Consider the following 23,611-nt stretch of genomic DNA (forward strand, 5'->3'; position numbering starts at 1 on the left):
CCGGGAAGAGCGCAATGATGGTGCCAACTTGGGCCAGTGAAGCAACGTCCTCCACAACTAGACTGAAGAACAAAATGACAGCAACTTGTCTGTTCCCATCCCCCCAATTCCCCAGCACTGTTCCCATCCCCCCAATTCCCCAATAAAAAAATTAAAAAAAAAATTTGAAAACATTTATCCGTAAAAATGTATGTAGTCCTATGGTCACTGCAGCATTATTCATGGTGGGCAAGACATGGAAACAACCGAAGTGTTTTTTGATAGATGATTGGACAAAGAAGATGTGATGCATATATACATAATGGAATACCACTCAGCCATAAGAAAACCTGAAATACTGCCATTTGTGACAACATGGATGGATCTTGAGAATATTATGCTAAGTGAAATAAGTCAGACAGAGAAAGTTGAAAACCATATGATTTCACTAATACGTGGGATATAAAACTGAAAGCAACAAAGGAACAAGACAAGCAAACAAAAACTCATAGACACAGACAACAGTTAAGTGGTTACCAGAAAGTAAGGGGGTGGAGGGGTGGTAGAAAAGGGTAAAGGTGGTCAAATATATAATGATAGAAGGATATTTGACTTTAGATGGTGACTTGAAACCTATGTAATTTTTTTAAACAATGTCACCCTAATAAATTTAATAAAAAATGAAAACACCATATTTCCCATAAGTGTGTGTGTGTGTGTGTGTGTGTGTGTGTGTGTGTGTGTATATATATATACACAAAATTAAACAATTTCTAAGCAGAAAAAATAAAAATAAATAAAAATTAAAAGCAGCTGAGGTGAGGTTATGAAATGATTAGGTAACATGACTAAGGTCACACTGCTGTCAAGAATGGAGGCAGAACTTAAACCCAAGGCTGTATGCCCTTGATCCTGCAAAGTCCATGCTTTCCCAACTGCCCCATGGTGGTCAGTATGTGCTCAGATCCCTAGCTCAGACTTTGCTCCTTGCTCACTCAACTTTGAAGGCTCAGAGCCTCTATGACGCCCTTTCAACAAAAGCTTCCCAAGCCTGTGTCCCATCCCCCTTGAGGCCTCAACCTCAACTAAAACTACATCTGATAAGTGAATCCTAACTTTCTGGGCCAAGTCTGTACCAAAATGGTGACAATTTGAACCCTTATGGCCAGCTGTGGAGGAAGGGTATTGTGGAACAGGAGGCTTCCAGCTCTGGTATGAAGGAGGTTGATGCTATTACTGTACCATAGGGACCTACTGTTTCCAGACAGTTCTTGGCTCCAGATCTGGAGTCGCCACGGCACGGTCCCTGCCCCAAAAATATACACTGGCTCTCGGCTTACACATAATGTAAATGTGGGTTCTTATCTTGGGGTGTTGGTTCACATGTTTATTCAAATATTTATGGAAAGTCAGCCCTGAGCACCTCACAGGTGCCAGGCCCATGGGCAGGGGTTTACCACTGGGCCCACCCTATTCTTCTCTGTGGTAGAACTTCATGTCTAAGATCTCAGTAAAGCTGGGTTAGCCAATCTGCTTGAACAGTATTGCTGGATTTCCCCCCCATCCCCAAACAATTCTATAACAATTGTCTCTTCAAGACTGAGATCCAGAGTTTGAGGGGCAATGGGGAGTGACTGTTAATGGGTGTAGAGTTTCTATATGGGGTGATTGAAAATATTCTAAGATGGCATGTAGTGATGGATATACAACTCCCAGTATACTAAAAGCCACCGAATCATACACTTTAATTGGGTGAACTATAAAAAGCTATTCCTTTTAACAAACAAACAAACAAAAATGAGGCACAGAAAAGGGCAGCAGCTCACGCAAGGCCACACACAATTTGATGGAGCAGTTCAGGCCAGACTTCAGGACTTCTGATTTATGACTCTGGGGCTCTTTCCTCCTATCAGACTCCCCGTAACCCTAAGCAAGGATAACTGCCATGGTTCAGTGAGTGTGCAAGGCAAAGCCAGCCTTACATTGTGAGGGTTGGAAGCTGGACCTAAAGCAACAGGGCAGGCAATGGAAAACGCTCTAGAACAGGAGCTTTACTTTAGGTCTGCCATGAGTGTGGCCATGTCCCTCTCTGGATCCCAAAGTCCCCATCTGTAAAGTGAAGCAGATGAGTTTGGTGACCCCTTGCAAAAGGTTCTGCCAGCTCTGAGGTTCTAATTCTAAAGCACTGCAAGATGGAATAGAATGATGGCCTGTCAGCGACACGGCTCTTCTCAGAGTGCTGCAAGAGGCCGTGGACACAATTAGGTGTTTCAGCCAATGCTCCTCACTGCTAGTGATGACCAGGACTTTCCCGTGAGAGTCAAATTCTCTCAGACAATTCGACTGGGCCTTTCTCCATGGAGGGAAGCTTGGTCCTGATTTCCTTGCCAGCAGTGCTAGGTGGGAGAATCACCTATAATAGGGACTCATTGATCACATCCTTTGGAGACATCAGGAACCAGGTTCTTGGCCTAGCAGGCGACCCACCTTGTACTGAGCTTGCCTCCCCAGTGGTGACAAGAGTGATCACTGATGGCCACTGGTCTAACCCCCGCTGGACAGGATGTTTCCACATCAAGCCCCACTTCCTGCAGCTAGGCCTGGCCTCCGGTTGGCCCCTTCTCCTGCCATCTGGTGGCCTGCCCTCTGCCCCCTCCCCTTGCTGGGTGTTTACAGGCTGTCTTATCAGCCTAGGGAATCTGGGCCTCACCCAGCTGGCTTCCCCGCCCCACCAGCCTGCCCAGGGCCCTACCTGCTGTGGTTTCGTCACTACAGGCAGTCTGGAGAGCCCCCACCCCCCACCCCCGCAGGAAGGGGGTGTGGATAAAAGCTGGCTCCTGAAACCTGAATATTCTTAGTGCTTTATCCACCTTGCCCAAGCTGAGGGAGAGCATGCCTTGTTTTTTCTATACTGTCATGTCTCCGTCTTCAGGCTGTGGAGGCAGGAATGAGGTCCTTGGGCTGCTGAGGAGGCTCTTTGGCCTGGAGTGCCCCTCAGCTTTTGTTCTCAGCCACTGAGACAAGTGGGGACAACACTGAGAAGATGCTGAGAGAGGACAGGCAGATGTTTTTGTTGTTTTTTTAACAGCAGATTACTGTAACCACTTCAAACTAAAGGCGGGGAGGAATGAGGAGCTGTAGACTGAGAGTGGTGGAGGAGGAAAGGCTGCAGACTCCGTGGGCAATCCATGCCCACATTTCAGAACCTCATGGGTCCCACGCTGTCTCCATCCCACCCTGGGATCTGCTCACCCACCCAAAGTCCAACCACTTTCCCCCAGAACATAGGGCTTATATTTAAACCAAGGAAGGGGACAGTAGGCAAATGAACGTGCTGCAGGTGATGGATTTCCCTTCCAGCATTTGGGCTGAGATCCTGAAAGTTCAAGTTCTGACCAGTCCATAGGCAGGTCCCACAGGGACAGGGCCTGCTTGCCAAAGCTGACCAAGCCCCAGAGCAGCAATCAAAGCCACAGTCCAAACCTTGCTCATCTTCCAGAGGTTTCCATTTTGTTCACTGATAAATCAATTCAATATATTTAGACAGTAGCTTGCAACAGTCACACTTAAGATAAAATACCATAGTTCAAAGAAATTTTTGAGACTCTGTACTTCTAGGTGCATAGCAAAAAATTCAATAATTTGGGGCACTTGGGTGGGAAAGTTTGGAAAAACTCTGCTCAGGCAATTTTGCCATTAATGGGCTATGTAACCACAGGCATGCCATGTCACATGGCTCTTGGAGCCTAGAGTCTCCTTGCCCGCTCTCATGCTACCCAGAGCTTCTCTCAAGCTTATTGATCCTAGTAACAGCCAGGGTTCCACAGGCCACCATCCCATCTCCCCAGGAATGACTTCCCCACCATTCAGCTATATAAACCATTTAATGTTCATGTATCAATGAGTTAGTATATCACCTCTCTCTTTGACACATTTTCCTTTTAAAACACCATCTGGAGCTACTTTGCTTTAGCTTAAGGAGTGGCTCCGGAGCAATAGTGGAGCAGACCAGAGGGTAGGTGAGCAAGGGGTGTTTCTCAGTGGCTCTGCCTCACGTCATACCATTAGCCATGGAGGGACATGTCCTTCACCATCTATTCCGCAGGCCTGTGGTCTGTGTTAGGAAGCTATACAGGGTAGATGTGAAAGCCTTTAAGAAAGCTAACAACTAGGCTTGGTGCAGCCAAAAGCCCACTTGACTGGGTGTGAGGAAGATTAAGTTCCAGTCATGGCCCTGCCTCTGCCTAACTCCTCCCTCAGCCTTTGAGCTGGTGCCAACTCCTACTCCAGGGCACACATTTAGATCTATGGTTGTGGCTACACCAGCCATACTCGGCAGAGCTTTACAGTCCAAACTCATCTGCTTGGTTTCCAAAGGTCCTTCACAGTCTGACCCCACCCTACCTACTCAGCCTTGTTTCCCATGATTTCCCAATTCAAGCCTGGGCTGCAAGCCCAGTGGTCTCCTCATAGTCCCCTGAGGGAACATTCCAGGCTCATTGACAGAGTTTCTCAGGCTTACCATGCCCTTACTGCTCTGTTTTGGTTTATCAAGTAGTACCCATCCAGCAAGGTCCCAACCAAGTTACCCAAACCCATGGAGCTAGTTATACCCTGATAAGGAGAGTCCACACCCATGGAGCCCCCTTCTCTAAACTACCAGAGCCCTTAAATTCCACAAGATCTCTTAATCCCACAAGTCTTGAATTGCTCTTTAATTATTTCATGTGTATATCTTGTTTCCTCAACAAGCAGTAAAATCCATGGGATTAAGGCCTAGCCCATCTTCTCCTGACTCTAATGCAGGCATAGGCATTCCTGAATTAAATCCACATACATTCTCAGCCTGAGTAAGATCTCTAGAAAAGAGACCCCAGGTCCTGGTAGATACAGTCTAGGGGTGGGGATAAGAATAGTTAGAGGGAAAAGGTCTCCAGGTTCAAACAGTACTTGTCTACTTTTGCTGCAAGCCTCTGTTAGGGGAAACACAGAACAGCTAGAGTCATTTATTCCAAGCAGCATGGAGAAAGCTGGTTGATAATCAATCAGGTCATCATCAAAACACTGTCTCTTTGTACAAAACCAGTGTTTCAACCACAGGGATGTTGACTGCTAATTTCATTACTCGACCCTTGGAAAAGACTTCATGATGCTGGATTAGTTCTAAGAGCTAAAATGATTCAAGAGAATGGCGTGGGTGGATAACTATATGAAAACAAGCTTTTTTTTTAAAAGCGGCCTTTTGTTGTCCAGACAGACAAGACTGAAAATGGATATAATTGACATCTATAAAATGATGTATGGAGCAAATAATCATGGACCTATTCACCAAAAAATGGATTATTCTCATACACTGTTGGTGGGATTGTAAATAGGTGCAGCCACTATGGGAAACAGTATGGAGGTTCCTCAAAAAACTAAACAGAGCTGCCATATAATCCAGCAATTCCACTTCTGGGTATTTATCTAAAGCAAACAAAAACACTAATTCAAAAAGATATATGCCCCCTATGTTCATTGTAGCATTACTAGTAATAGCCAAGATATGTAAGCAACCGAGATATCCATCAATATATGAATGGCTAAAGAAGATGTATTACACACACTCACACAAATATTATTCAGCAATAAAAAAGAATGAAATCTTGCCATTTGTGACAACATGGAATGGACCTAGAAGGTATTATGCTAAGTGAAATGAGTCAGAGAAAGACAAATACTGTATGATATCACTTACATGTGGGATCTAAAGAAAAACAAAAGAAATGAATAAACAAAAATAACAGAAACAGAGCCATAGATATAGAGAACAAGCTGATGGTTGCCAAAAGATAGGGGAGTGGGAGGATGGGAATAAACATAAAAAAAATTAAATAAATAAATAAAAGTATATTAGGCGCAACATATACAATTATAATTCAGAACACACCCAATCAGTTCTTTACAGATATAATACTCAGATATTTACAAAAGGCCATAAATATTAGTTTGGTGCATTACAAAAAATGGGTTATAAATGCAAAGCAAATAAATCGTCCTATTTTGCAAATGCCTAGTAAAGTTAAGCAACTTTCTAGACTACCATTGAAAAGATTAAGCATCTTCTAAAATGACAGTAACATCAGGGTCATCCATGATTATAAAATAAGACCACAAAAGCACAGCCAAGCATATCTGTTAAAGCAATTAATGGAAATAGGATAAATTCAGATATAAAAAAGAGATGATGTTGACAATCTGACTCTAAAATTCATATGGAATCGCAAATGACTTAAAATAGGGGGGAAAAAGACAACTTTGAAAACGAACAAAGTTGGAGGGCTAACATTACCTGATTTCAACAATGATTATAGGGCCGGCCGAGTGGCGCAATGGTTAAGAACTGGTTTCGGACGCCAGAGGGCCCCGGTTCGGATCCCACATATGAGGGCCAGTGACACTGCCCTCCACAGCTAAGATGCTGAACAACAGCTCAACCTGGAGCTGGGCTACCGTGTGTAGCCAGCAGCCAGCATGAGCGGCCAGCAGCCGCAGTGAGCGGCCGTCCAGAAGCCGGTGACTGATCTGCCTCGCCCGGAAAGTGCGCAATGATGGTGCCAACTTGGGCCAGTGAAACATCCTCCACAACTAGACTGAAGAACAAAACGACAGCAACTTGTCTGTTCCCCTTCCCCCAATTCCCCAGCACTGTTCCCATCCCCCCAATTCCCCAATAAAAATCTTAAAAAAAAAGAATGATTATAAAGCTACAATAATCAAAACAATTGGCAATGGTATAAAGATAAACAAATAGATCAATTAATGAAACAGAATACATAGACTTCAGAAATAATATATATAAGGTCAACTGCAGTAGACTAATGATAGCGTTTTCAACAAATGGGGTTGGAATAATTGGATATCCATATGTAAAAAGAAAAAAAAATGAAATTTGGAGCCATACTTCTAACCATACAAGAAAATTAACTTGAAATGGATCATAGACCAAAATGAAAAGCCTAAAACTATAAAGCTTCTCAAAGAAAACATTAGACAAAATATTCTTGACTAGGTGAAGAGTTCTTAGATACAGCCATAAAAATAAAAATTAATTAGTTGGACATTATTGAAATTAAAAACTTCTGCTCTTCAAAAACATTGTGAAGAGAATGAGAAGACCAGCCACAGGCTTGGAGAAAATCTTTGCAAAGCATGTCTCTGATAAAGATCTTGTATCCAGAATATATAAAGAACTCTCAAAACTCAACCACAAGAAAATGAAAATAGAAGTCAATTTCAAAATGGGCAAAAGAACAGGCATCTCACCAAAGAAGATATATAGGTGAAAAATAAGTACATGAAAAGATGCTCAACATCGTCAGTCTTTAGGGAAATACAAATTAAAACTACAGTCAGATACCACTGCACACCTGCTAGAATGGCTAAAATTAAAAAGACTGCCAACACCAAGTTTTGGCAAGGATGTGGAGCAACCGGCACTCTCACATACTTGGTGGAAGTGTAAAATAGTGCAGCCATTTTGTAAAACAGTTTGACAGTTTCTTCAAAAGTTGAACCTACGGGCCGGCCGAGTGGTTCATTGGTTAAGAGTTGGCTTGGGAAGCAGGGAAGCTCTGAGAAGCAGGGCCACCGGTTCGGTTCCCACATGAGGGCCAGTGACACTGCCCTCTACAGCTAAGATGCTGAACAACAGCTCCACCTGGAGCTGGGCTGCCATGAGTTGCTGGCCACAGCGTAGGCTGCAGTGGGGCTGCAGTGGGGCTGCAGTGGGCCGCTGTGAGCTACCGTGAGTGGCTGGCAGCCAGCGTGAGCCGACCAACTGCCTCAGCTGGGAAGAGCACAATGATCATAATACCAACATGGGCCAGTGAAGCGATGTCCTCCACAACTAGACTGAAGAAAAAAAGGACAGCAACTTGTCTGTTCCCCTTCCCCGATTCCCCAATGATGTTCCCTCCCCCAATTCCCCAATAAAATCTTATTAAAAAAAAAGTTGAACCTACAACTTCTGTATAATTCAGCAAATACATTCTTAGGTATGTAACCAAGAGAAAAGGACATATATAGCCATAGGAAGATTTGTACACAGGTGTTCATAGCAGCTTTGTTTGTAATAGCCAAGAAATGGGAGGAGGAACCCACCAAATGTCCATCAAGTGATGGATAAATAAACGATTTATGGTATATCCGTACAACAAAATGGAATGAAATACTGATGTATATAACAACATGGATGGATCTTAAAATAAATATGCTGAACGAAAGAAGCCATACAGAAAGAACACATTCTATAATGATTCCATTTTATATAAAACTCTAGACAATGCAAACTATCACAATGAGTAGTAAATAAGCTGTAGAGCTCTAATGTACTGTGTAGTGAATATAGGGCAACAATATTGTATTAAAATAATTAAACTTGCTAAGAGACTAGATCATTATCCTAACCACTAAAAAAAAGGATAATTATGTAAAGTAATAAGAAGGCTAATTATGACAATGGCAGCCATATTACAATATATAAATGCATCAAATTCACATGTTGTACACCTTAAATGTATAGTTATATATCAAATATATTTATAATTGAAAAAGAAAATACATACTAATCGATAGTGACAGAAAGCAGATAAATCATTCCTCAGGATGAGAATGAGGCACTGCAAGGTGCACAAGGAAACTCAGGGGTGATGGTTTCACAAGTATATACATATGTCAAATATTATCAAATTGCACATTTTATTTTATTTTAAATTGCACATTTTAAATATGTGCAGTTTCTTGTATGTCAATATTACCTCGATAAAGCCCTTCATTAAAGAGAAAGTGAAAGGACCCCAGCCCGGATAAAACAACAACAGCAAACACTTGCTCTGTACTTTTACTAAAGTCACATTACTATGGAACTTAACTATGGAACATTTTATTTTGTAACAGACGTAAGGACAAAAGAAGCAAGAACACCATGTTCTCCTAGAAAACACATTCCTTGGTGCCACCAGTAGATACAAATTCTGAACCTTGGGACTTACTGAGTATGCTGATTCTAGCGGGTTTATGTTGCATTATCTTTTGCTCACTCTCATGCCAATGTTATTGTCCACATTGCTTGGAATGCCCCTATAGCACAGCCCATGCTTTCTCTTTCCCCTTTTGAAAATCCATCTGTCCTCTCACCTCCAAGAAGCCTTCCCCGATGAAGCTGAGGAGAAGAATGATCTTCCTCTAGATAAGCCATGAGCCCCATCATCACCCAATCTATAAACCTTAAGTGCCATAGGCTGGTTGGCACTTCAGCTCTGCCTGCTGTGGGGATAAGTGCATATGTATTACTACAGCTCTAGAATTGGATTTAAATCAGAGCAGGGGGCTTGGCTCTTTTGTGTGTGTGCGTGCGTGCATGCGTGTGTGTGTATATGTGTGTGTTTAAGATTAGCGTGGCGCCAAGAAAGTGGCCTCCTAATGAGACAGGTGTTTTCTGTGCATGGATTCTCAGAGAATCAGCAGAGCTGAACTAGCCTCTCCTATCCTCTGAGGGCATTATCGAAAAAAGACATATTATCTCTTAAATGTATGTTTAAGTACCTCCTTGTTATCAGGTCATCAGGAATTTGGGGAGGTTAAGACTAATTGCCCACTCTCCCATCCCCTGAGGCCTAGCAGCTGTAACCTGAGGGATGGGAACCAAGGGACTAAGTGAAGTGGCTCAGGGGTGGTCCAAGGGTGATCCAGTTTATCCGGGGCCTCCTACCCTTGCAGGTGGGCACAGGCTCCTCAAGCAAACAGTGCACTTGATAGCAGATAGAACCTCTAAGTTCCTTTCTGAGAGGCTTTTGGAATGGGAATGCCCCAGCCATCTTAGGAACTTTTCTGACCAAAGGCAGTACCCCAGCCACCGCACCAGGGCTCTGAGCATTGGCTCAGAATGGAGCCATTATCTATTCTAGCAAAGGGAGGGAGAAAGTGAGCAATGTTGGCCAGTTGGCTCCGAGAAGTTTACATTCAGTAGTGTAAGAACAACAAACTGATGATTGATAAATACTCGCCTGGGGTGGAATGTGAGTCCTGCCCTCAGAGGAACTTTCTCTGATTCCTGGACCAAATGATAACCAAGATGAAAGTAGTGGAGAGATAAAGATGGCAATGTTAATACAAATATTAAAGACTTCGGCCGGCCGAGTGACTTAGTTGGTTAAGAGCTCGCTCAAGAGTGTGAGCTCTGAGCAACAGGGTCGCCGGTTCAATTCCCGGCCCGAGCTGCGCTGCCGCTGAGCTGCCAACAGGTGGCAGGATGGCTCAGCTAAAAAAAAAAATTAAAGACTTGACTTTCACTCTTCACCACAGCACTGCCTGCCACTAGGTAAGACTATATTACACACACACACACACACACACCCCTTCTTCCACATCCCCTCCTTATCCTGTGTGATGGGAGCATTAACAAAAAGTTAGCAGAAAGATCTGGAAAATACCCTTCATGGTTTTAGAAATGGGTATGGTGTGCCCTGCCAGCACTGCCAGAGAAGAAATCGATCCCTGGAGCCTGACAAAGTCAAGGGTGTGTGAAAGGGAAGTGATAACAACAATAATAATAATAGCCACAAGAATAATAAAAGCTAGCACTTATTGAGTGGTTACTATGTGCCAGGCACCATGCTGAGTGCTTTACATGCATTTTTTCCTTTAATCCTCACTCCAACCCTATGAGGTGAGCACTGAGACCTACAGTGGTTAAGTGATGAGGCCACAGTCACACAGCCAGTAAGTGTAGGTCTAAAATATAAACGCAGAGAGCCTGTGCTCTTCCCCACCTCTGGACAATACGCTTCTCTGGAAGGATATTGGGTTAGACTAGAAGAGGAAAGGAAGCTTCAGGAAGGGCAGGTGGACTGAAAAGCAGGAAGTGCCAGCATTGGAACAAGAAAATGAGCCATCAAAGGGCAGCGGGGGGTGGGCGACCAAGTGGCTCAGTTGGTTAAGAGCTTGCTTAAGAGTGCGAGCTCTGAGCAACAAGGTCGCCGATTCGATTCCCACATGGGCCAGTGAGCTGCACCCGAGCTGAACTGCCTCTGAGCTGCCAACAGGAGGCAGGACGGTTCAGCTGGTGAGAGCACGTGCTTCTAACAAGGTTGCCTGTTCGAGATGGTGGACTATGCCCTCCCGCAACTAAAGACTGAACTCGGTAGAGCCCATACTCTTAACAAAGAGGCTGCCTGTTTGACTCCTGCATGGGATGGGGGCTCCACCCACCTGCAACGAATTGAACACAGCACCTTGAGCTGAGCAGCGCAACTGGACTTGGAGCTGACCTTGCTGTGCTCTCCGCAACTAAGATTGAAGGACAACAACTTGGCTGTTCCCCTCCCCCAATTCCCCAATAAAAATCCTAAAAAAAATTAATTGACTATAAATATGGGTTTATTTATGGATTCTCAATTCTATAAAAAAGAAGAAGAAGAAGAAGAAGGTTGGGAGCCCTAAGACATAGCTTACTCAACCTGAGCAAGCTTGCTTCTTGCTGGTCTGTCTGAGAAATGTTCTGGCACTTTCCCTTGCAGAACCTCCTGCATGAAACACCCTTCTTTGCTGCCCGATCCTCCTTCATATCCTGGGAGCAGGCTGGGGTCTCTTTGCAAAGAAACTCACCTTAGTACACAATTTCCCAGCCAAGAAGTCATGGCTCTCTGGCATGTTCCTGTGGTGTTGCAGTGAGTTGGGGAGGGGACAGGACAAAGGGACAGTGAGAGAGGAAAAGTGATGTGTGGAGGCTATGTGTGTATCTAGATGTTTACATCCAATTAAACCCAACAAGGGCCAAATCCCCCATCTCCGCCCAGCCATGGGAAACACAAAAGCAGCAGAACAAATATATGGCTAGTTTTTGCCCTTGCCGGATGGACGGTCTGGGTAGCAACACGTGGGACTCTCTAGACCCTTTGGTTCCCAGATGGATGAGAAATTTAAAATATCTGTCCTCCACCTGAATCTCTGGGCTTCCAGAGAACTCCCAGAAGCCTGGGGAAGTTGGGACCCAGCCAGCCTGTGCCTGCAATGAACACCTGTAGCATGTCAGTTTTCCTGTCCCTTTTGTGCCCTCTATCTTTCTTTTCCATCTCATCTCACCAGGGCCTGTGTGTGTGTGTGTGTGTGGGGGGGGGGGTGGTTCAAAATAAAATCCTCAGCTTGGGGAACAGGGAAACCTGGCCATCCTTTGAGTCTTATCAATACAGGCTGGTGTCCCTGTCTGGGCCAGCTACTTTATATCTCCTGGAGTAGAGATTGGGATCTGCACAGAACCACCCCCTCGCTGACCTGGTCTTTTATGTGACATGCATTTACCAAACAATTATACAGGCTTCCAAGGTCAGTCTGTGGCCAGGGAAGGGAGAGAAAGGTGCCTTTGCACCCCTTTCTACCTACCCAAATTTCCCCCATATTGCCCCACCCCGCTTCAAGGTCTTGCTCGAGGTGCAGCTCTCACAAAGCCTTCCCTCCCCCTTCAGCTGCTGACCTCAGACCTCAGAGCCCTGGCTGCCTCTGGCCCCTGCTCCAAGGAGCACAATTAGCACCTGACTGACCATTGGCCTGGCTGCTTGTCTCGCCTCTGATTGTTTCGGTGTCTTTGTCATCTCCCCCCACCTCCTTCGCCTGCCTCCCACATAGCACCTAGCACAGGTTGGGCACACAGTAGGTGTTAATAAATGTCTGTTGAATCGAAATTCAGCAACCCTTATGAGGTAAGAACCCTCATATGCTCCCCAACCAGCAGTTCCTTGGCAACCAGTGCTGGGGCCCAGGCTACAGGGCAGGGCCACAATTACAGGCCACGTGAGTGAGGCTCAGCAGCCAGAGATTTGCAGGCAGGTTGGTGTTGATGAGAAAAGCCCCTGACCCTTAGAAAAGCGCCCATGGGATTCTGGGTATCTCAGATGAGTTTCTTTTCTCCCCTGCAGAACTAGTTTTCAGTCTGCGAACCACAAAGAGAATGAATTGGCAGTGAAGCCAGAAACCTCTTTACAGTTTAGAAATCCCAGAGAGATAACCAAGCCCAGGTTGGGGTCAGACCTAAGCCTGAGGAGAGGAGGCTGCCCAAGGCCCTTCCCAGCTCATCAGGGACCTTTGGGAGATGCAGGGGGCATGGCAGGCATGGGTCCTGCCACTCCCGGGACTAGACGGGTGTTTGGGGTTAACCCTAAATAATGCCAGCCTGCCCTGGAACCCAACGAATGATGCTACTGAATGCTTGTCAGCTGCAGCCCATGCAGGAACCAGGTCTCTCAAATCCCAGGACAGGTCTCTGTCCAGGGCAGCATCCAGACCAGAACCCAGCCAGGGTCCCCAGGCAAGGAGAGTCCTCCAAGTCTGGGGTATCTAGCTCCCCGCACTGGCTCAAGGATTCGAGCCTGGCTTTGACTTACGGTTATTTATATAGATGGCCTAGCCACTCTCCCTGGCCCCTCTCACATCTCCCATTCCAACTCCAGCCCACACCAACCATATATACAGTCTGAGAAGGTGGGTGGTGTCCTCTTCACTCACATATTTTCCTCACTGCCAGTGGTGCCTGGTCCTGGGACTGGCTCTTAGCAAATGCTTGCTGAGTTGAATCTGAGCGCTAGGCACTGCATTAGGCAATATTATCTTGCTAGCCCGCACTTACTGTGTGCCATACATGGTTCTGATAAGCAACTTATGTGTATTGATGTATTCAACCCTCAACTCAACCTTATGAGGTGGGTCCCATTAGACAGGTGAGGAAACTGAGGCATGCAATTGACTGGGATCACATAGCTAGTAAATAAGGAAGCTGGATTTAGACCCAGACAGCCTGGCTCTAGGGATTGGAGAGAAAAAATGAGAAAGTTGGGGGGGAAAATGAGAAAGTTGGGGGGGCATGAGGACCAAGGCCAAGCAGAGGAGCAGGGATTTCCTTGGGAAAGCAGTCTCTTCAACCTTTGTCTGGCTGGACCTCTTGGGGACAAAAGCCCTGATTTTTGCAGGCTAGGGGCATTTTGCACATCCTACCAATCAGGGCCATGGAAGACAGACCACAGCAACCTCATTTTTAACTCCCAATATAGGACAGAGGCGACAGAAGTCACTGTGCTACCACTTAGCCCTAGGTAGGGGGAGGGTGGGTTACAGGCCCCCAGCTTGTCCAGGGGTGGGCGCCAGTTCCTGAGCAACCAGGGAGCAAACAGTGCAGCAGTGGGAGGAATGCCAGACATAGTTGCAAACAAGCCACTCCTTCGGCTCACAGTGGAGGCTGGCTGAGGGTGGCAACGTGGAGCCTACTCAACGCCCCCCTCCCCCTCACAAGACATCCCAGCCTTTGAACCCAGGCTCAGAGACAACCACATGCAAGACAGCCTCTTCCCTACACCAGCCGGCATGGAAGTTATCCAGGATAGCTCAGTCCTTCACTGAACTCAAGATAGCTCCCTGGTAGGCTGTTTCTGCTCTGGGTCCACTAAATTGCTAGAAAGCGCCCTACAACTGGTCAAACCCTGTGTAACTAACTGCAGGGAGGTATTTGCATTCTTGCCGGGCATATGTGTGCCCTGGGCATTTTCAATGCCAAAGGGGACAGCTAGATCTGTTCCCTTCACCCCCCTCCCACCTGGCACTTAGGCCAGGGGTCATCTCACAAGGGGTGAGTCCCTGATGGGCGTGCCCACCAGCTGTTCAGGGCCCAGCAGTGGCGACTCAGGCCTTGGGGTGGTGACTTCACTTCCTCTCCCACATCCCCACCTCCCCAGCACTCCTCCCATTTGAGGCCCCACCAAGCAAAAATCGAGAAGTCCAAGGTTAACTGTTCCTCCCCACTTTAAGAGCTAATTAAAATGATTAGCTACAATGAACTGTCAAACATTAACCAGAAGAAGCTGCAGGACCAAACAGGCCTTAATATCCGGCAGAGGGATGAGGGGCAGGAATCAAATGGCTATCAAATCCCCTTACTGGGGTGTGGTAGTGGTGGGCACAAGCCAGGGCGAATTTGACCTAGCCCGGTGCCAAGGGATCAGCAGGTGACTCTGGTCAGAAAGGCCATGTGCCGGCACACAGTCGTAAGGAAAGGGCGGCAGGGTTAAGGGTGCGGTGGAGGGACCAGGAATTCATAAGGGCGCTACCGCCTCAGCAGTCTCCAAAAGCACAGCGCTGTCGGCAGGGGTCCCGCGCTGTGTGGCTGCGGACTTCCCTAGCGGGCAGCTGAAGAGGGAACAGAGAGGCGGGAGAACTCGGGAGAGCAGCGGGAACGCGGGAGCCGGAAGGCTGGCGGCTGGCTCGCACGTAAACTCCAGTGCCCGCCAAGAGGTCTCTATTTTGGCGGGTGTGTGTGTGTGTCTTTTACCCTAAGGCGCCGGGCCGCAGAAACCCTAAGGGGCCACCAGACAAATCTTAAGAGTCCCGCTACAGACCAGCCCGACCTCCTGCTCTTCGGTACCCAGCTTCTGGAGGCCTGCTGTAGCGACCGAACCGGTCAAGGAACCCGGGCTGCCCAGGGCGCGGGAAAACTGGCCCCCCACCCCGACTCGGAAAGTAGATTCTGCTTCTAACCCGGGACCAGGAGCCCAAGTTCCCGAACACACACACAGTGGGGCGAGGCAAGGGCGGGACTCAACACGCCGCGCTCTCCCCGCCTTCCCTGGGCCCCGCAACCCCTCCACTCTGGGGCCCCGGCGCCCCAGATCCCGCCTTCAGGCAAACTTTTCGAGGTCCCTGAAGGCTCGAAACACCAGCGCCATCGACGTACCTGAGGCGTAGTGGGCTCGGTCTCCCGGCCAGGTCGGTCGCCGTGCTCCCCTCCCCGCTCCGGGGGCCGAGACACGGGTCCCCAGCCCCGCCAGCCCGCCTTCTCCCCTCGGAAGCCGGGCCGGGCAAGTGGCGCCGGGACTTCGGCGCCGGCGAAAGGAGAAGTGGAAGTAAAGCGCGGCGCCCGGTCGGTCCCCGAGGCCGCCCCCTCCCTCCTTCCCTCCCTCCTCTCCTCCCTGCCCGACTGCCCCCGCGTCCCTGCGCCCGTGACTCACCTCGGCGCGGGGGCAGGCGGGTCGGGGCGGGCGAGGCGCAGGGCTCTCCCACACGTCGCGCCGCCAAAGGCAAGTTGGAGGGCGAGATGCAAATACCAGGTGAATCCGTGGCGCCCGGGAAAAAACGACTCTGGGGGGTGGGGTGAATTCCCGGCCGGCGGCCGGGGCAGCGGGGGCGCCCGGGGAGGGGGCCCAAGCCCGTGGAGACCTACGCTGAGACAACCGAGCGAAAGGGGAAATTGCAGCAGAGCCACACAGGTCCCCGCAGGCGGCGGCTGGGGCGGGCGCGAAGGAGGCTGGGCAGGAGGGAGGGAAGAGCCGGAGGGAGGGACCGACGGGAGGGACCGCGGGCTGACGGGGCGGGGGAGGGAGCGAGGGAGGCGTCTTGGTGGAAGCAGCGCCCCTCCATCCCCGGCCCTCCGCAGTCGATAGCAAAGCAGGGGTAGCCGTTCCAGGGGTCCCCTGGGTCTGTCCTTCCCCTCGAGGCTCTCTCGCCCCCAGGGGACAGCGAGGGCAGGGCTGCCACAGAGCCCACGGGAAGTCGAGCTTAAAGGCTCCCGGTTGGGGAGGGACAGGAGGATATGAATGAGGTAAAGGCCGGGGACAGAGGAGCTGGCACAGCAGGTGCAAAGGCAGCCAGCGTTAGGACGCTGGGACAAAGATAATGTCCCTTTCTGTCCAAAGCCAGGCCGCTGTGCTTGAGGCACCCACTTGAACCTCAGTCTCCCCTTTTCTCTCCCTTACCCTCTCCTCTGGCCTGCCTCCACCTCCACACCAGCCCCCCCCCGCCCCAACACACACACACACACACACACACACACTGGTCCAACAGCTAAGACGCTCTGGGAGGGAGGTGCTGGGAATTGTGACTCCTTAAGGTTCTCCATAGTCTGGAGGAGGGTGCCAACCAGGCCTCAGCCCTGGCATCTCCTTGGCAGAAAGCAGCCAAGCTGAAAGGGTCCCAGGGGAGGAGGGCTCTCTGAGGGGCAGGGGTGGCCAAAGGGCCTGAGATTCAGGGACCTGCTCAGCCACCAGCATCTGCCTGCTTCCCCAGCCTTGGAAAAGGCTGGGTGATGATGGTGGAGGCAGCTACAGGTTACAGGTTTCCAGGGAAAGAAAAACCTAAGGGCTGCACTGCGACACTGGCCCTTGAGACCTCTTGGCTACCTATAGCCACGTCCCTGAAATAAGCTCCAAGAGCAAATGTCCACTTTTTTTTTTCTAAGTGGGCACACTTTCCCCAGGGGATTCTGGATCCGAGAGACACACAGTTGTCTGCTGGTCTCTTGCCCATGAGGCTCTCCTCTCAAAATTGTGGTAGATCCCAGCCGTCTCCTAAGCTCCCTTTATCTTGACTTTGAAACTCCCTAATGGACGCGCCCACGCAGACACGTACACACACACACACACACACACACACACACACATTGCCATCTTGTTAAGAATTCAGGGGTCTCTAACAACAGACAGACCTGGATTCCTACTCCAGCTGTATGTCCTTGGGCAAGTCATTTAAAAGCTCTAAGCCTCACTTATCTTATTTTTAAATTGGCGATAGTAAGAATATAAATGACAGGGGCCGGCCGAGTGGCGCGATGGTTGGGAACTCGCTTGGGATGCCAGAGGGCCCCGGTTCGGATCCCACATATGAGGGCCAGTGACACTGCCCTCCGCAGCTGAGATGCTGAACGGCAGCTCAACCTGGAGCTGGGCTGCCATGAGTCGCCGGCGACGGCGTGGGCTGCAGTCCCTATGGCAGTGGATTGCCATGGGCTACCGTGTGTGGCCAGCAGCCAGCGTGAGCGGCCAGCAGCCGCAGTGAGCGGCCGTCCAGAAGCCGGCGACTGATCTGCCTCGCCAGAGAAGAGCGCAATGATGGTGCCAACTTGGGCCAGTGAAGCAACGTCCTCCACAACTAGACTGAAGAACAAAACGACAGCAACTTGTCTGTTCCCCTTTCCCCAACTCCCCAGCACTGTTCCCCTCCCCCCAATTCCCCAATAAAAAATCTTTAAAAAAAAAAAAAAGAATATAAATGACAGGTCTGTGGTGAGGATTGAATAAAGTATCCTATGGCTGTGGCTGCGCTTGGTGCCTAGGAAGCCCTCAATAAATGTTAGCTGCCTTCAGCGCCATCTTCGTCCTCACTTTGCTTTTCTCTACCTAGACTCATCACGGATCCCTCCTGTGCATGTTTGTGGTTGGAACCAAAGCTGAAGCCTCAAGGCAGAGAAAAGCCAGAACAGAGGTCTTCCTCTTGAGAAGGGCAGGGAGGGAGGACAGCACTGTGCCGACCACCTCATAGTGACTGGCCCGAATGTTTGCTGGTGACCTGGAACCCACGGCTTGTGGAAAACCAGTAAGTTCCCACCTTCCCCAGCCACTCAGAACTATCCAGAGCCCCATGACCTGGGAGCTGCAGCCAAAGCAAATCCCACTCCCTTGATGAAAATCTTGTGCCAACCTCGCCTTGGGGAGCCATAGGCCACCTGAATGACCTTCCTGTCTCCGCGGTTCTGGGTCAGCTGGGCTGCCCTTCCTGATGACTTTGCTGCTCCCTAGCCTACCAGCCCTTCCCCACCTGGCTCCCTGCTCCTCCGCTTACCAATAGGGTGAGTCCCAGCCAGGTGGGGCAAGCTGGCTGAGATCACCACTCCTGACGACAGCCATGCTGTCTCTGCCAATGGCTCATTCCCTGAGTTGGCAGGAATTCCCCTTCTCAAGTTGCCTGTGGATGCCCAGCCCGTGCCATCCAGCGTGCTCTCAGCCTCTCTCCTTCCAGCCCGGTTTTACCCTCACTCTCCAACCCCTACTCGGTCCTCTCAGGCCTCACAACCTGGGTCTTTCCAAAAGCAGAGAGGCCCCCTGGCTGCCCATAGCCTGTGTAGGGCCACCTCCCCACTTCTGCAGTCAGCTTGCCTTTCCACTTCAGCAACTTTCTCAGCCCCTCTTGCAAGCAGTGCCTGACAGCCTGTGTTCTTCTGTAGATCACCCCAGGTTCTTGGGAGACAAAGTGGCTAGTTGCTTCCCCCTCCCTTAAGCCCTTAGTCTCAACAAATTCTATTCAAACCTGTGGCCAGGACAAAATGGCTTCTGTGGCCATGGCCCTTACTTTCCACCACAGACATATGCTAGGAAAGTTGTCTATCAATCAGACTTTTGGAATGAGAAGCATATTCAAAAGCTAGGAGAGAAATGATACTTTAAAAGGAACCCTCCCACCTGTAAAGCTAAGAAGCCCCTATAATCCTTTTTATCTAGCCAGCAATCATGCTTCTGTTAATATGTTCAGTAACCCCAGGTTTGCCTCTATTGGGTTTATATGACAAGGCCCTAGCTAGAGCCAATGACAGACAGAAAGCTTTAAGTCCCAGGTTGTGGTTGGGTGTTTGTTCAAAAAAGATTGTTGAATAGCTGCAAAATAGAAGACTTCCTTGGACTCGCTTATACCAAAGGGCTCCTTCCTGAGATGATGGTCTGTTGTCCTGGCCAATATTGGGGGGAGAGTAATGGGAGAAGGGTGGGGGAGTGCCTAAGCTAAAGCACAGACATACAGATGGGAGGGTGTAGTTGGGAGCAACTTCCCAGACCATAACTTTCATCTGGCCAGCCACCATCTTTGGTTGGGGCTCTTGGGGGGCCCCTTGCCCCCCCTTCCCCCACCAAACCCTGCTCTCATTTAAAGGGAGAGTTTATACCTTTCCCCTCCAGGCCTTTGCTGGGACAGTCCCCCTGCACCATGTAAGCCCCTCCCAAACTTCAGAGGACCCCTAGGTTTCACTTCTTGGAGGTCTGGACAGCAGCTCAAGGGCCTGCCTGGAGGGAGATGACAGCCCTGACTCAGGACATAAGAGGTGCCACATGAAAGCCTGGTGTTTGGAGGGAGGACAGATTCAGTGCCCTACAGGCTGGCCCTCTTGGTTAGTGGGAGATTTTTGGAGTGGTGGTAGGGGGAGGGACCTAATCCTGTTGTTCATTTGCAAAAATAAGGCAGAAGTGGCCTTGGACAGAGTTCAGCAAATGAGGGCAAGCCCCATGAAGTCTCTAATCCCACTGGTCCCTAGCCTCTGTCTGGGAGCCAGGACTCAGCCTGGAAAAGTCCCTAGGACCAGGAAGGAGGGTTGATGCCTGCACTAGGGCACCTATCAGAGACAGCATGCAGCAGAGTTTTCAGGCCACTCTCCAGTGGAGCCAGAGTTAACCCCTCAACCCCCAACATCTGCTAGCCCAACACCCATCTTGTGTGACAGGCCGCCTCACTGTGACCCATGGTCCTGCGGAGAGGCCAAATGATGCTTCAAAGATGCCTCCCCTCATGGCCCGCAGGACAAAATGAGTGGGCCTAAGAAGGGTTTGGCTTAAGGGGATGCTGCTGGGGGCAGGGACTGGGATTTGGGGGGAGCAGAGGGATGCCAACACATGAAGGCCTTCTGTGGGCCTGTGGGTAGGCTGGGGGACAGGGACCCAAGCAGCCATCAAGCTGGGCATTCCCTCCTCAGATGTAGAGGAGGCTCAGGTGAGTGGAGGGGACTCCAGTGACATTACATGGGGCACTATATATTATACACTGTGAATAGTGCCCCCTGGAGTTGTGCAGGGTGGTGGGAGTAAGGACAGACCCAGGAGATTTGGGAGGAGGCGCCTGAATGGAAGGAGAGATCAGGAAAGACTCAGACTGGGATACTGTAGTGGGGACACGGGGCCTGACTCCAGATCTTCAGGATGGGGATGAGGTGGGGTATGGAGGAGAGGCTGTGAGGGGGAATTGTTAGCCCCCAGTTCCACCCACTTCACATCCTGCCAAGGGGCCGCTGAGGGCTGAGGTTTGTACCAAGAGGTAGATGATTCTGCTCTTTCAGGATTGCCCCATCCCACAGGGAGGAAAGAACAACCCTGAGACATGCGCTAGACAGAGGCCCAATGGGAATGCAGCCACTCCTCAGTTTCCCCACCCAGCCCCCACTACAGGGGTCAAGGGTTGTTGTTGTTGTTGTTTAATCCATAAAAATATATTTAATGTCTATAAAGGTACAGCATGAGTCATTTCACGGAATGTCTAGGCCCCTTCGTTGGCAGCAAACAAACTTTCCAGCCCTCTTTTGAGGAAGTCATCCAAGTTGGCTGCTGCCGCCAGTGTGTGTGTGTGTGTGTGTGTGTGTGTGTGTGTCTGTGTGTGGGAAGGGTCTCTGTAGGGCCTTGCCTGCCTATGTCAGTGTCAATGTGGGTCTCTCAGATGTGAGTGAGGGAGTAACTGTGGCCCGGAGTGTGTGTGTGTGTGTGTGTGTGTGTGTGTGTGAGCAAGGCAGCATGGTATGTGAGTCTGTGCGTCTGAGGGTGTCTACGTGTACATTTTTTCCTCATTGCTGCCAAATTATCTTCCCATCTCTCCCCTCACAAAGTGAAGGCCTGGCTGAGGGAAGCTAGCAGTCCAAAAGGGGGGGCAGCTGGGGAAGGGAGGGGGGCTGGAGGGAAACCAAAGCAATTCCACTCATCGGAGGAAAGTGTCAGCCAAGGATGAAACTGAAACCAAGGCAGCAGCTCAGCTCAAAGGCACCAGCACCCTGGGATCGTCCAGGGCTTTGGTTCCTCCCAGTCCCTCCCCTCCACCCCTGCAGTCGGCTGTACATATTAGTCAGCTTGAAATTCCCATCCTTGCAGCCTCAATTTGGGACTGAAGCTGTGAGGCCCTGCTAGAAATTGGCCAGTGGTTAGCACGTGACCCCATTATCACATTAACACAAATTAGTCTATCAGATCCTCTCCCAGTCACCTAGTGGGGCACTGGGCCAGGCTAGAGGGAAGGGACGCAGCCCAGACACTGCTCCAGGAGGAGAAGCCAGCCCGAGGGCATCAAGAAAGGAGGCAGGCTGAGGACTGCAGCAAGTCAGGTTAGGGACAGACGGGACAGGGGACATCAAGCTTTGACAATATGATCCTTTTCCTAGGTCTTGCTCTGGGAGGGGACACCTTGGTGAGGGTGTTAGTAGAAAGGAGGGGGTTTCCAGGAATAGCTGGGCACCGCCCTGTACGAAGGAGGCGCCCGGGATCTGAGGTCTGGGAGGGAGACAGACGGTATTTCTCCTGGCACACGCTGAAACCTGGGAACGTTCAGGATCTTTTGGGTTTTTCCCCTTTTCCTCTTCTTTATGGAAAATCCTTCGATAACTTTCTCAGATGGCCTTGGACACTTTGAAAGCAGGGGAGCTGGACTGACTGACAGGAGAAGAGGCACCCAGAACACTAGTACAGGACATAGCTTTTACTTCTTGGCACAGAAAAAGAAGACACACTCTGTAATATATAAAGCTGTATCATGAGAATAGCCATTGGAGCCCCTGAAAAGGGTGAGGTTGCAGCCCCAGCAACTTTTTTGTCAGTTTAAATGTGTCTGGCCACAAGTTATTTTTGTGCCCTGATACCCTTAATATGTTAACTAAACAGCTACCACATAATCATGAACCAACACGGGAAGTCAGCAGCATCATGACTTCTAGAGCTCAGGACCTGCAAGAAGGTACGACACAAAGTTCTATCTACCGAGGCCAAGGTTGCAAGTTTGAGCCCCAGATGGGCCTCTTAGCTTTTTTTTTTTTCTTTCTGGCTGCTGACAACCGGATTGACAAGCACGGAATCCCTATAACCACCGCCCTACATCCAGCCCAAGGCTGAGCCCCTACCCCTCATCTAGGCTGAGCCCTGGTCCCAGACTGGGCCCCAGCTCCGGTCACAGTCTAACCTTGGTGCATTCTGGGTCTTAAGGGGGCCAGGCTAGAGAGTGGCTGTTCAGGGAAACCCACCGCCAAGGCCCGAGACGCGACTCAAAGTTTCCATTCTACTGCCCGCGGTTTCAAAGCGTCGTCAACGCAGAGGAAAGACACCCCGCAACCGCAATCCCTTTGCTGAAGGTGAGCCACCCCGAGCTCGTCGGCGGGGCACAGGAGGTGGCCCGAAGGACTATTAGAAGCACTCCCGAAACTGCCCCACGCTTAGGCGCTACCGCAGCAAGGTCGGCTCTCGGGATCTCCCGCCACGTGGGGGTAACGCCAGGCCCCCGAGGCAGTGGGGGTTCTGGCGGCCCCTCCCGCCTCTCCCTGGCCACCCTCTTTCTCGGCTTGCGCCTTCCAAAGCTGCGATCCCCGCGGGCTGAGCTCTGCCCCTGACCCCCAGGCGTGCGCCCAGGGCGCCTCCGCAGCGCCACCTGCAGAAGGGACACACAGCGCGCGGAGTCTGGGGCCTAGGCGGGAACTGGAGTCCGGGAGGAAGGAGGAAGAGAGGAGAGAGGTCGGCTCCCGCGTGGCCTCCCCTCTCCGCCCCAGTCCCAGGCGGCCTGGCCAGCCCCGAGCCCGTCCGGTGCCTGCCCGGCGCAGGCAGCCAGCTGCCTCCTGCCCAGGGCGCCTCTTCTCGGGAAGCAGTGAAGTCACACTGAGCCCGATCCGCTGACTCATGAGAATCCTACCCCGTCCCCGGCACACCCCATGAAACTTCCCCTCAATCCCTTCTTTCCTGCCCCTGGCCCCCCTTACCTCCACTTTCCTCCCGTCCGGTCAGGCAAGCAAGCGCGGCTCCGGGCTCCCAGGGAAAGACTCAGTTGGGGCAGCTGGGAA

General features: G+C 50.1%; 1 protein-coding gene and 1 long non-coding RNA gene across 6 annotated transcripts in view; one reads left to right on the plus strand and one right to left on the minus strand.

Moving 5' to 3' along the window:
- The window catches only part of ELF4 (E74 like ETS transcription factor 4), a 40,420-nt gene extending 24,134 nt beyond the window's left edge, over positions 1-16,286 (minus strand). For 2 of the 5 annotated variants that reach the window (XM_019653956.1, XM_019653952.1), the window contains exon 1: positions 16,008-16,133. The gene's annotated coding sequence lies outside the window, so the exon portion shown is untranslated. Of the gene's footprint in view, positions 1-15,733; positions 15,962-16,007; positions 16,134-16,219 lie in introns of those variants that run through there. The other 3 variants (XM_019653958.1, XM_019653954.1, XM_019653957.1) reach the window with 2 other exon arrangements.
- Positions 16,021-23,109, plus strand: LOC109388888 (uncharacterized). Its single transcript, XR_002125284.1, has 3 exons — positions 16,021-16,106; positions 18,175-18,366; positions 22,767-23,109. It is a non-coding gene; the product is annotated as an uncharacterized LOC109388888 (long non-coding RNA).
- The last annotated feature ends 502 nt before the right edge of the window (positions 23,110-23,611 follow it).

Source organism: Hipposideros armiger, unplaced genomic scaffold (genome assembly GCF_001890085.2).
Source record: "Hipposideros armiger isolate ML-2016 unplaced genomic scaffold, ASM189008v1 scaffold_210, whole genome shotgun sequence".
Classification (NCBI taxonomy): domain Eukaryota; kingdom Metazoa; phylum Chordata; class Mammalia; order Chiroptera; family Hipposideridae; genus Hipposideros; species Hipposideros armiger.